General features: G+C 32.8%; 1 long non-coding RNA gene across 4 annotated transcripts in view; it reads left to right on the top strand.

Moving 5' to 3' along the window:
- Positions 1 to 14581, top strand: part of LOC139438665 (uncharacterized) — a 138881-nt gene that overhangs the window by 35326 nt on the left and 88974 nt on the right. The window contains exons 3-4 of one of the 4 annotated variants that reach the window (XR_011648365.1): positions 4386 to 4478; positions 8514 to 9058. The exons of 2 other annotated variants lie outside the window; for them this stretch is intronic. This is a non-coding gene — a long non-coding RNA (uncharacterized lncRNA). Of the gene's footprint in view, positions 1 to 4385; positions 4479 to 8513; positions 9059 to 14581 lie in introns of those variants that run through there. One more of the 4 variants, XR_011648366.1, reaches the window with a different exon arrangement.

Here is a 14581-nt window from a genome sequence, read left to right on the forward strand (position 1 = left end):
AAGTAGTTGCCAGTGATTTGGAGTAGGGAGAGAGAATGGCTACAAAGGGGAGAAAAGGAATTTTTTGTGATCCTTGAATTCATCTCTGTCTTGATTGTGATTCCAAGACTGCATGTGTTTGTCAAAATTCATAGGAATTGTGGACCAAGCAGATTTAATTTTACTTTTTTTATAAACCACATTTCAATCAAAAAAGGAGTCATGAAAAAGAAAGTAGTAGGATGAGAACTCAAATTATTTCTCTACTGTTTTAGTTTGCCAAAGGCTGCTGATGCAAAGTACCAGAAATGGGTTGACTTTTATAATGGGAATCTTATTAGAGGAAAATTTACAATTCTGAGGCCAGAAAATGTCCAAATCAAGGCACCATTTGAGATGTTTTCTCACCAAAGTCAGCTACTGGTGATCTGGCATCCTGCCATGTGGCTAGGCAAGATGGTGATATCTCAGACCTGTGCAGTCAGGTTTGTCTTTTCCAGGCCTTCTCTCTCAGCCTCAGTCTGCTCTGCTTTCTCCTAAGGTTCAGCTCTGGGTGATGAGGCATGTGGCAGAGCTCTTCTCTTCACCACTGAGTGGCTTTGTAGGCCTAGCCCATTGGTGGACTCTTTCTATCCCTCTGTGCTCTGCTGAATCCAGACTCCAGAACCTCTGTCAACCTTTCAGGGCTTCTCTGTCTTTCTGCATTTCTGGGCAAACCTGGAATCCTCTTTCACATGGGAGGTCAAAAATGGTGGCTTTTTTCCTCTGTTCCTCCATTTATATAGGGCTCCAGTAAGAAGGAGAAGACCCAAACCGAATCTTGCCTCATAGATGTAGTCCATTCAAAATGGAGCTAATCAAGTGACCTAATCAAAGACCCCTTAACTGAATTTAATGTTCTCAAAGAACCCCACACCAACAGCAATGGATTAATTCAAAAACATAATCTTTTTGGGGGGATTCACCAAATTTAATCTGTCACATAAACTAAGATAAAAGAAAGAAAGACTCTGAGAAATTTATAAATATAAAAACAAACTAACATTTCAAAATATTTTGGCTCTAAATTTTCAGTAACAAGATTGAATATAATAATATTGTTACAAATTTATAAAATATTAATTTGTATTTAAAACACTATGTTAATGGAGGCACATCATATTTTATTCAAGAATTTATGTCATACAAGTTTAACCAGATCTGCAGTGTTTGTTTAGTGTTTGTTTTTATGGAGATCATTTTTGTCCAATTCAATATTTTCTTTCTCATCATTTTTATTAACTTAAAAATAGACTATGTGTTTCAGTCATTTTCAATCTAAAGGTCTAGGTCTAAGAACACCACTATCCTAATCTGTAATTAGAAATAATTTATGAAGTTTCAATTTCAGGCATTTATCCATCAATTAATCAGAGAAAAATGCCTGGAATATTTGGTTCTCTTTCTGTATTACAGTATCTGGGACTGAAAAATCTTTGTTTCTTCACAAATGATGTGACCTCATTGCCAGATTTGGTCACAAGCTGTGGATTTATCAAACAATAACATAGAGCATAAGAACTGAATGTATTTGAGGCTCAAGGAAATTATTTAACATCACCATATTTTAATGCAGCAACAGACATTTAAAAATGACTTAAACCTTTTCACTTTAAGAAACAGAAAATCAAGATCAACAATGTTAATCTGCTTACTTAGGAAGGTTCAGCTAAAAGTCATCAAGGTTGGAATAAATACTGGGCACATTCTCAGCTTTTTACTTTCTTTACTGTAATACATAATATTTTGCTGAGATTTATTTATTAAAAACATAAATAATTATAATCCATGTTTATATCAGATGGCAACATGATTCCTAAAATTATAAACTGTCAAATCATGAGGCAAATTTAGTGGTTCCCATAGTTTCTCATCAGGCTTTTAACATGAAATATAGTATTAATATGATTTTTGCATAAGAAATTAATTTAATGTCAAATTTATGAGTAAGAACACCCATCCAATATTTATATCTGGACATATGATGAATATTCAAATAGAATGTTAAATCCACTTTTTTTCTTGTATGGCGTAAGTTATTAGGGCATATTTACATGAAGAAATCTGCTATGCTATTTATCCTTCCCTTTTATTAACACATTCTATGTTAGTTGTCCTTAATTTAATCTTAGAAAATATAATTTATCCTATCAATTCATCTTAAAATTCATTTTTAAAATTATTCTAGGGAGCAGAATACGATAATTTATTGGCACTAAATAATGTTTGCTTAAATGACTGTATTTCTTGTGTTCGTATATTTCTTTTAATTACTAGCTTAATTAAGCAAAAATAATTTAATTAGAATTTTTAAATATTATTTAGTGTATGCTCAAGTCTGCTCCTCATAGGCACAATTGCCCTCAACTTCTTTATATGATTTATTTTTGATCTGCTGAGGTATGTAATTGTTTTCATATAAATTGGCTTTATCTAGCTGAATTGTAAACATCTAAAACTATTTTTGTACTCTTTTACTCAGAATTTTATAGATATTTCTCTACTATTTTCTGACATTATTTGTAGTAGTAAAGAAATGATAATCAGCATGAATTTTGTTACTTTGAAAGCTCCTAGATAAATTTTTTTTTATTTCCGATATACACTTATAGGATCTATTCCTTAAAATTCAGATATTTTCCCAGTATATATAGGTCTGATATTTGTTATTTTCAAAATTTTGCCTAATATTTGTTGAGTGCACTCATTTTGCATCATTTTCACCACTGCATTTTCGTTTTATTTCTAATACTTTATTTTATTCTATTACCTTATATTCATATTCCTTTTTCTTTCTCCTTTTCAGAACACTTTTTAACTTTCCTTCTACATCATTTTGTCTTCTTTCCTTTTGGAGTATGCACACTACAATATTTAATATTAATCTAACTTTTCATTTTGATAGTATATATTTGTTTTAGCTCTTTCTGCTTCTGTCAGTTTTAAAAAATGGTCTTTTCTCATTCTCTAAGCTTTAATTTCTTGATTCCTTTAGTATGCATTTTCTAGAATTTTACTGAAGACACAAAAATAAAGGTCTTTTAAATTTATTGTGTTTTTTACAGTATACCATTTTCAAAGGAATATTCCTTCCTTTTATTTTGAGTGTGTCAGACTAAATGCAGGATTAAGTTAGATTTTTTTTCTCCAGTATCCTATTTTTAGTGTGAGGTGTATAGTATTTGCCTAATATAGAGGATCATTTGTTTCTACAAGAAGCTCTTCTCATACTGAGAGCTATCCAAAGCTGCCACTTGAATTTCTAATGTTTATCAATCATTTATCTGAAAATGCAATCTGAAAGGCTCTCATTTAAATTTTTTAATGTTATGTATTAAAGGATGATCTGAAGCCATCTGATGTTCTTCCCTTGTCAGAACTAAGAAGACACTTTCCACAGCCCTTTCCTTTTTTGCTTTTTTAGGAAGGCATGACCCTGGAGTCAAGTTTATCTTTTCTCTTCTGCTCCAAGCTGGACTGCAATGCCGGGGATTATAGAGCTGACATAGCTGTGTTTTCTGACATATTACCAAGAGCAATATGGAGCAGCTTTCTCCTGTTTGTTTTACAAATCTACTTCCATACCTTAAGCCATTGGTTCTTAGTCTCAGGACCCTGTCACGCTCTTAAAAACAATTGATTGTCAAAAAAACTTTTTGTTTATTTGACTTTTCCTCTCCATATTTGCTGTTTTGGAAATCGATACTGATAAATTTTATAAAAACATTTATTTACATAACATTTCCATTTATAATGCATTTATTAATTTATATAAAATATTAATAAGAAAACATTTAACAGAAAACATAACATAAAGATGACTAGACTTTCCAAACAAATTTTGAGAAGATTCATACTTTTTTTTACATTTTTCATATCTCTTTAATATCTGGTTAAATAGAAGATATATGGATTTTGATATCTGCTTCTGGGTTCTGTCTATTGCAATACTATACCATGTAGCTTCAGAAAATTTGCACTCTATATTTTTAAGATACTGACTATGAAATGGTAAAGTATGTATTTCTATTTTCATGAAAATAGTTCCAACCTGATGAAACTTCCTGGATTAAGGTCTCCAAACAATGAAAATGTCAAATAAAAACTAGACGAGAAAGCCACTTGGCTAATGTAGAACTTGATGGTTTATGAAATTTTTTTCAGCTTGCTGGAAGTGGGCCTCTTAGAAACATAGCTGATGTCATTACTGAGGGTTGGTCCTGGCAGGTCTTGTTGGTCAGATATATCAGTGTGACCAAAGGGTTGACATATTCTTGAAAAAATACACTAGAAACCAATATGATGCAGGAAAGAGGGGTGGATATTGTTGTGACAAATCTCTCCATTTCTGCACATCTTGCAAGCAGAGCTGCCTTTGTCCATACTATCCTTTTCAAGATGTTTGTATGGTGAACTCCCTTGGAAGAAGAGACGGTGTTACCTTCTTGAGAAAAGGTCAGGTGGGTTCATAACCTTGAATATGCACATAGTCTCTCCCTTTGGAGCAAAAGGCTCCAGAGTATTGAACATTAACAAAACTTTTTGAGTTCTCTAAAGCTCAGAGTACTCTTCATTGCCCTGTGTGAATAGGACCTGGAGGAAATATGATACAGTCGTTACTGCTAATGTTGTGAGTAATAAATTGACCTTGAAATCTTGTGTCAGCTGTCAGCATTCATGAAACAGTAATGTGCTAACTTGTAAACTTGCAAGTAGGATAATATCTCAGGGCCTACATAATTCTTGAGAGTTAATACCAATATACTGTGATATACAATTACTATGATAGTAATTTTTTAATTCAAAAATTTTCATCTCAAACCAAAACTTCTTATCATCACAGGCCCCTTGGTCAGGTACATTCACTTGAACGTATTTTCAACCTCATTTAGTGTACTACCAAACTCCCAAACCACTTTATAGCTCTTCATTATCATTTCTTAGTTTTCATTTCCATTCTTGACCACCAGATCTGTAATTACAATTTCTTCCTTGCAAATAGCCAAAAATCATTATGGTCATCTCCTTAGCCATCATATTTACCTAGAAAATAATAATCTCAATTCTCAGTTAATATAAGCATTGTTTTCCTAATGATAAAATCTAAAGAACTGAACATCCTTAAATTAAATCACAAAAGAGTATGGGTTTCCCTCAGTTGAAATGCATGATCTAAAAATTTGAATTGGATCTCAGGCTTATACATTTAATTATTTTAACTAAAGATCATTTCTTTCTATCATAGGTATATTTCCCTTTGTCATTCAACTCTCTATACCTTCCATCCATTTTATTCTATCACACCCAACAGTTCCAAAACACTTTCCATATGACTTGAGTTATAATTCCTTTTCAAAATAGAAACTATCTGACTGACTCCCCTCACTTCCTACTCCCAAAATATTAATCTACCTGCATCTGAATCAATATTCTAACTCCTTCCTACTCTCATGATGAATCAAATGTTACCCTTATCCAAACTAATCCCTCTTGGACCCTGTTCTCTTACTTTCTCAATGACTTTGTTCCTTTGATTATTCTCCCTCTCCTATTTCATTCCAGATTTCATATATCAAATATAGAAATCACCCATATCCACATTCCATAAGTTCAAAGTTAAAATTTTCTCTCCCCTATATATAAAAAAATCCACCATCCAACAATCCAGGGACAAATCTAGATACCTGAGCATCTTTCTTAATTTCTCCTCCACTTTCTCACTCACATCAAATCCAACTCATATCATGACTCCTACATCATCTCTCCAGCAATATTCTCACTAAATAAATCCAATATACTACTATCTCTTACCTGGTCCACTAATATATATTCCTGATATATTGCTCGGCTTTCAATATGTGCTATCCAGTCATTCTCTACACAGCAGCCATGATGATGTTTATAAACAAAAATAAGATACACTCTCCTTTTAAAGTTCATTTTAACTTTTCTCCAGATGAAATTCAAGCAATGAAGCTCCTGTCTTCCTCTTCTTGCCTTTTCCCTCTCATCTACCTTGAACCATTCACACTGACCTCCATTCAGATTCATGACAAAATTAAAGTTACTTTTCATGACTTTTCACATGAAGCCCTGTCTACCAGGCATGCTTTCCCCCTTGATATGCATATGGCTGGCTTCTTCTCATACCTTCTCATACTTCATGTTTCTGCTTAAATGGAGGAGTTTCCTAATTACTATGCTACCGTTGTTAATTTTTATAATTGAGAAATTTAAGTTTCTCTCAAGGTAACCATCTTATGTTATAAATCGTGTTCATTAGTTTATTAGTTGCTTCGAAATGATAATCAAGACTGCCTTGTTCATCAATGTATAATACCTAGTATGACAAGAACATTTCCTGGCATAGAGTTGACTTTCAATAAATATCTGTTGAAAAAATTAATGACATATTTGAGAAAACTCTTCATGTAGCATTATGTAATAAAGTAATTTAAAATTTGATGACTAAGTTAGGTCATATGATTGATATAGGTAAGTGCTTTCACTTATAATAAATACAGAGGAATGAAACAATTTCAATATTTAGCAGGAAAAAATATTGAACTAAGTAGTATGCTTATTTAGTAAGATAACAAAGCATTATCAAACTTTTCCACTTTATTAATATGATTTATAATTAGAATAAAAATTCTTCAAGTACCCTTTAATGCCACTTTTTTAACAAATCAATTTTGCTTATACATATTAATAAAGAATGGATCTATCCAAAGTGTACAAACATTGGTATCATTTTTAGAACATTTTCATTATTCCAATAATAATACTACACGCACACACACACACAAACTCATTGCCTTTCAATGTCTCTGTGCTTCCTCAGCTGTACATAGCTGTTATTCAGTTTCCAAGACTTTAGTTTATTTGTATTTATATTTTATAGAAATAGTCTTATACATGCAATATATCAGCCATATACATGTTCTACATGAGGTTTCGCTATTTATACAGTCCCATGTTACATTTTTTAGCTTTCCTTCTAGTAATATATATGACCTTAGACTTTCCCTTTCAACCACTGTGTTCCTGTATAATAATAGTACTGCTAGTTGTAAACACTATGATGTGCTTTCACCATTTCTATTCATTTCCAAAGATTTACGACCTTTTTACCAGTTCTGCATAAATTAATTCTCAGCTTTCCATTCTTTACCCTTATTCTATTTTCTGGGATCCTATACTTAATTATTAATTCCATGAGTTTACAGAATCATACCACTTTTAATGGATGAAGTTTCAAAAAAAAAGCAGTTTTTCAAAAAACAAGTTAATTTTGTTTTATACAATATAATTCTAGCACTGAAATGGAGGCTTGTGTTTTGTACTCTGATGCAGTGCTACCTGTTTATTAATCAGCATAGTCCACATATATAAAAGTCTTTTTTACTTTAGTTATTTCATTATGCTTTAGTTTAAATTTTTTCATTTATAGCAAAAGAAAATTTGATCACACATTCAGTCAACTAAATCAGAACATGGAAATACAATTTAAAATATGAATCACTGTGACAGATAATGAACTGAAAATATAAATATCCATAAGATATAATATCCTCCATAATAATTATTCCGCTAACTTTTTACATAAAAAATTTCAATTTTAACAGGTATTCAAGATTTTAATCAATTTTATCAAATTAAATGAAGAGATTACGATTTTGATAAAAAATGAGTTTAAAAACATGAAATTGTTTGCAATTTAATTTTTATTTTGCAAATAGTGGCAGGGTATTTTAAAATAATTAATGTTTTCTTAATTCATCAATTCATCTATTTTTAATTCAAAATATTGTGTGAGCAAAAATTTTCCTGGGGCCATATCTAAGCAATTTTCTAATTTACATTCACCAGATGCTCCTTTTCTTCCTTCTCAACCCCAGTTTACTGTAAGACACATGACATTTATGCTTTTATTGTACCATTTATTAACCTCAGAAGATAACTGTGTATCTACTGGATGGTATCAAAATTTCTTCAAAGTGGGAAATAAAATGATCTTGTGGGTAGATTATTGTTTAAAATAATGTCTCCAAAATTAAACTTTGATATATAACCAATATATCTACACCTCGGAGACCAGAAAACTTCACTTTCTAAACCTCCTCTAGGATTCTGCCTTTTAAGCCTTGCCATGAAGTTGATTTATCCACTAAATCATAGGTTTTACCCAAGTGTATTGCCCTCAAAACTGTTTTCTTTTTAATATTTTTTCTGCTTCACAGAGATTTTTAATATGATACACATACCCACACATACACACACACATATATATAGCTAAATATCCAAATGACTTCCTTACATTTTAGATTTCCATTGTTTTGGGATTGTACATAGTAAGAAAAACATTACGATAGCTATAATATATGAATCCATACTGGTAGTTTTTGTAAATGTATACTTCACATGTGTAGAAATTGTGTGTATATATACTTGTGTTGATATACAATATGATAAATATCATTATATTGTATTAGATGTCATTTCAGATATTGCTGTTATTTAACTACTAATGAGGCAGGATAGAATTGGGACTTAAGGAAGGCAGAGCCGGTACAGAAACACCACCTTCACCACCTGGAAGGAAATCCTGAAGCACAAACAAGTTAACCAAACAAGGCATCAGAAGGCAGGTAGCAGCTCCCACCCAGCAGCTGTGTTATCAGAATGTAACTTGGAACAATTCTCAAATGCCAGAAAGGAACAAACCAACAACAAACAAACAGAAAGGGCCCCACCATCACTCCCTGCATACTAAATCAACTCACACCAGCTCAGGGCTCAAGGACAGCAGCCAGAAGTCAGTTATCAATGGACAGCAATCCTTAAAAACCAAACCACCCAATTGAATTTTCCCTATTTTGTCCTAAATACTCCAATCAGTGTAAACCCTAACCCCCAATGTTAGCCAATAAAACCAGAAACCTCTAGAGAAGAGGCGTGTCTCTACCTTTAGCATTCCAACACTCATGTCTGAGTGTGTACTTTCTTTTTATTAAACTTTTTTCTAACTTTCTTGTAACTGTGGTGTGTCTCTGAATTATTTCTTATGACATAATCAAGAACCTGAAAATCAGCCACGGCAATATTAAGCTGCATATACAACTTATGCACAACAAAGTGCAAAACACACAATTTGTAAATTGGAAATATTTTCTGCTGTAGCTGAGTTCCAGTTATTAACAGAATGTATTTGCTGGGTTTTACTTCACTGAGTAACTCCATACAAGGTAAAAAATCTCAAGCTTTGCATGTTTAAGAAACACGTTATGTAGTCTGTTTATATATATTTATCAGATCATAAGCACCTTGTTAGCCTTAACATGTTTGGAAAAATAAATGTGATTGAATCAGAGTTCAGGTGTTTTCTTTTATATATATCATTCATATATTAACATGCATAAACAATAAGTGTATAGTAAAGATTGTGAACTTACAAAATGAACATATTTAACATCATACAGGGGTCTCATACATCACCCCTCCACCATTTTGCACTGTTGTGAAACATTTGTTACAAACTATGCAGGAGCATCATCAAAATATTACTACCAAGCATAGTCCTTATCTTACATTTGGTGTATTTTCCCCCACACCCACATTATTTTTCAAAAAGATATATTTTGTTACAGAGGTTGTAAAAATGCAAAACAATTGTACAGATGTTTAGATTTCACATACAACACCCCTTCACCAACTCACCATACCATAGTGGAACATTTTTTTACAAATTATGAGACAACATCATTAGACCATTACCACCAACTATGATCCATAGTGTGCATTTGGTACACTTTTTCCATATGCCTTTGTTATGAACACAGTACAGCTTTGGCACTGATGCAAGAATATTATAGTATTGCTATTAACCACAGTCTATAGGTCACAACAATTAGAGTTTTCTCATGCTTTTCCATATTCCCATCACTCTGCAATAGAATATACATCTGCTCTAGCTCACAGGAGGACTCTCTTATATTTGTACACTCAACCACATCGTCATCCACCTCTGGGTTCACTGTTATTCAGTCTCCAGATTATTCTTTAGCTTTCTTTCTATTAACATTTACTTCCCCAGACTACCTTTTTCAGCCATAATCCCACTTATAAACCAGTTGCTACTCATGATAAAGTGTGACCATCAACTCTATCCATTTCCACACTTTTACAGTCAAGTTAATTAAAACTTCTACATACATTAAGCATCAGTAGTCCTTCTCAACCCTCCTCTTATCTCCTAATAATCTATACTCTAGGTTTTAATTCCACATGTTTATTCTTCATATTTAGTTCATATTAATGAGACCATGCAATATTTGTCCTTTTGTCTGGCTTACTTCGCTTAGTATAATGTCTTCAAGATTCATTGATGTTATCACATGTGTCCCAATTTCATTTCTTCTTACTGCAGCATAGTATTCTATTGTATGTATATACCACATTTTTAAAAGTCATTCATTGGTGGATGGACACTTGGGTTGTTTACATCTTTTGGCAATTGTGAATAACACTGTTAGGAACATTGGTGTGAAGATGTCTGTTCATGTCATAGTTTTTAGTTCTTTTGGATATAGTCCTAGAAGAGGAATTGCTGGAATTGCAGTTCTACATTTAGCTTCCTGAGGAACTGCCAAACTGTCTTCCCCAGAGGTTGCACCATTTTACACTCCCACCAACAGTGAAGGAGGGTTCCTATTTCTCCACATCCTTTCCAGCACTTATTGTTGTCTGTTTTTTTAAATAAAGGCCATTCTATGTGGTGTTAGGTGATATCTCATGGTTCCTTTAATTTGCATTTCCCTAATAGCTAGTGATATGGAATAGTTTTCTCATGTGCTTTTTGGCCTTTTCTATTTCCTCTTTGGAGAAATGTCTATTTAATTATTTTGCCCATTTTTTAATTGGACTGCTTCCTCTGTTAACTGTCTAGTTGTATGATCTCTTTATGTAGAATGGAAGTTAAATCCTTATCACATAAGTAGTTTCCAAATATTTTCTGCCACTGAGCGGGCTGCCTTTTCACCTCCCTGATAAAGTCCTTTGAATCACAGAATTGTTTACATTTGAGGAGGTCCCATTTATCCATGTTTACTTTTATTGCTTGTGCTTTTGGTGTAAGGTTTAACAATCTACCACCTACCACTGGATCTTGAAGATGTTTCCCTACATTTTCTTATAGAAGCTTTATTGTACATCCTTTTATATTTAAATCTACGATACATCATGAGTTAATTTTTGTATAAGGTGTGAGACAAGTGTATTCTTTCACATCCTTTTGGCTGTGGATATCCAGTTCTCCCAACACCATTTGTAGAATAAACTGTTGTGTCCCAATTTGGTGGGTTTGACAAGCTTGTCAAAAATCACTTGGCACTAGACATGAAGGGCTGTTTCTGAACCACCAGTTCAGTTCCACTGGTCTATGTGTCTATCCTTATGCCAATATCATGCTGTTTTTACCACTGTAGCTAGGTAATATGATTTAAAGTCTGGAAGTGAGAGTCCTCCAACTTCTCTTTTCCCTTTTAAGATGTTTCTAGCTATTCAGGGCCTCTTAGTCTTCCAGACAAATTTGATAATTGTGTTTTCCACTTGCTTAAAAAATGCTGGTGGAATTTTAATTGGAATCTCATTGAATCTGTATATCAATTTGGGTAGAATTGACATCTTAATGATATTTAGTTTTTCTAATCCATAGCATAGAACGTTGTTTCAAATACTTAGGACTTTTAAAATTTCTTTTAGCAATGCATTATAGTTTTCTGAATACAAGCAATTTGCATCCTTGGTTAAGTTTATTCCTAAATATTTGATTCTTTTCATTGCTATTGTAAATGGATTTTTTTAACTGACTTCTTCCTCAGATTGCCCATTACTAGTGTATAGAAACACCACTGAATTTTGTATATTGATCTTGTATCTGGACACTCTACTGAAATAATTTCTTTCTCCAGCAGCTTTGTTGTAGTTTTTCAGGACTTTCTAGATACATGATCATATCATCTGTGAATAGTGAAAGTTTTAATTACAATTTGATCATTTTATTTCCTTTTCTTGCCTGATGGTTCTAGCTAGAACCTCTAGCACTGTATTGAACAACAGTGATGACAATGGGCATTCTTATCTTGTCCCTGACCACAGCGGGAAAGCTTTCAGTCTTTCACAATTGAGTACACTGTTAGCTGTGGGTTGTTTTTCATATATGGCCTTTATCATGTTGAGAAAGTTTCCTTCAACTCCTATTCTTTGTAATATTTTTTTCAAGAAAGGATGCTGTATTTTGTCAAATGCCTTTTCTATGTCAATTGACAAGATCATGTGATTTTTTTCTTCCATGATAATTAATGCAGTGTATTATGCTTATTGATTTTCTTTTGCTGAACCTGCCTTGCATGCCTGGTATAAAACCCACTTGATCATGATGGATAATTATTTTAATGTGTTGTTGGATTCGATTAGCAAGTATTTTGTTGAGGATTTTTGTATCTATATTCATTAGAGAAATGGGTCTGTAGTTTTCTTTTTAGATAGTATCTTTATTTGGCTTTAGTATTAGGGTGATATTGGCTTCATAGAGTGATTTTGGTAGCATTCCTCTTGTTCACTTTTTTGGAAGAGCTTGAGTAAGATTGGTATTAAATCTTCTTTGAATGCTTGGTAGAACTCACCTGGTTCTGGTTTTTGGAACTATCTGGTTCTTGGTTTTTCATTTTGGGGAGCCATTTGATGACTGTTTCAATCTTTTTTACTTGTGATTGGTTTGTTGAGGTCTTCTATTTTTTCCAGGGTCAGTGTAGGTTGTTTGTACATTCCTAGGAATGTATCCATTTCATCTACATTGTCTAGTTTTTTGGCATAAAGTTGCTCATAGTATTCTCTTATGATCTCTCTTATTTCTGTAGGGTCAGTAGTATGGTTCTCCTTTTCATTTTTTATTTCATTTATTTGCATCTTCTCTCTTTTTTCTTAGTCTACCTAAGGGTTTGTCAATTTTGTTAATCTTCTTGTAGAACCAACTTTTGGTTTTGTTAATTCTCTTTATTGTTTTTGTATTTTCAATATCATTTATTTGTGCTCTGATCTTTGTTATTTCATTCCTTCTACTTGCTTTGGAGTTAGTTTGCTGTTCTTTATCTAGTTCCTCCACGTGTGTGGTTAGATCATTGATTTGTGCTCTTCTTTTTAAATGTAAGTATTGAGATCTATAAATTTTCCTCTCATACTGCCTTTGTGGCATCCCGTAGGTTCTGATATATTGTATTCTCATTGTCATTTGTCTTGAGATATTTATTGATTTATCTTTAAATTTCTTCTTTGACCCACTGATTATTTAAGAGTGTGTTGTTTCATTTCCTTATGTATGTGAATTTTCCCTTTTCTTGCCGCTTGTTGATTTACAACTTTATTCCATTATGATCAGAGAAAGTGCTGTGTATAATTTTGATTTTGTTGAGTTTATTGAGATCTGCTTTGTGACCCAACATATGATCCATCCTGGAGAAAGATTCTTGAGCATTTGAAAAGAATGTATAACCAGCTATTTTGGGGTGCAACGTTCTGTATATGTTTTTTAGGTTTAGTCTATTTATCATATTATTTAAGCTCTCTCTTTCCTTATTGATCCTCTGCCCAGATGTTCTATCCAATGCCTAGAGTTGTGTACTGAGTGGTGCTGAGAGTGGAAGTCTCCAGCTGTTATTGTAGAGATGTCTATTTCTCCCTTCAGTTTTGCCAGTGTTTGCCTCATGTATCTTGGGATATCCTTGTTAGATGCATATATATTTATGATTGTTATTTCTTCCTGGTGAATCATCCCTTTATTAATATGTGATATCCTTCCTTATCTCTAACAACAGTTTTGCTTTTAAAGTCTATATCACCTGATATAAGTATAGCTGCCCCAGCTTTTTTTTGGTTACTGCACTCATGGAATATCTTTTTCCAACCTTTCACTTTTAATCTATTTGTATCCTTGGGTCTTAGGTGGGTCTCTTGCAGACAACATATAGATGACTTATATTTTCTTATCCATTCTGCCAGTCTGTATCTTTTGATTGGGGAGTTTAATCCATTAACATTCAATGTTATTACCATAAAGGTAGTTCTTATTTCATCCATTTTGATCTTTGTGTTTTATCTGTCTTTTTATTCTTGACACTTTTAGTTACTGTTACTGATACAGTCATTATTTCTAGATTTTCTTCCAGGCCTCTCTTTCCTGTCTTTTCTTTTCTGATTGTAACACTCCCTTTAGTATTTCCTGCAAAGTTGTTCTTTTTGTTATAAACTCTCTCAGTTTCTGTTTATCTGTGAATTTCACACTCATTTTTAAAAGATAATCTTGCTGGGTATAAAATTCTTGGCTGGCAGTTTTTCTCCTGCAGTATCTTAAATATATCATACCACTGCCTTCTTGCCTCCATGGTTTCTAATGAGAAATCAGCAATTAATCTTATTGGGTATCCCTTATATGTTATGCATTGATTTTCTCTTGCTGCTCTCAGAGTTCTCTCTTTGTCTTTGGCATTTGAGATTCTGATTAGTA

This window comes from Dasypus novemcinctus, chromosome 3, assembly GCF_030445035.2.
Source record: "Dasypus novemcinctus isolate mDasNov1 chromosome 3, mDasNov1.1.hap2, whole genome shotgun sequence".
Taxonomy (NCBI): domain Eukaryota; kingdom Metazoa; phylum Chordata; class Mammalia; order Cingulata; family Dasypodidae; genus Dasypus; species Dasypus novemcinctus.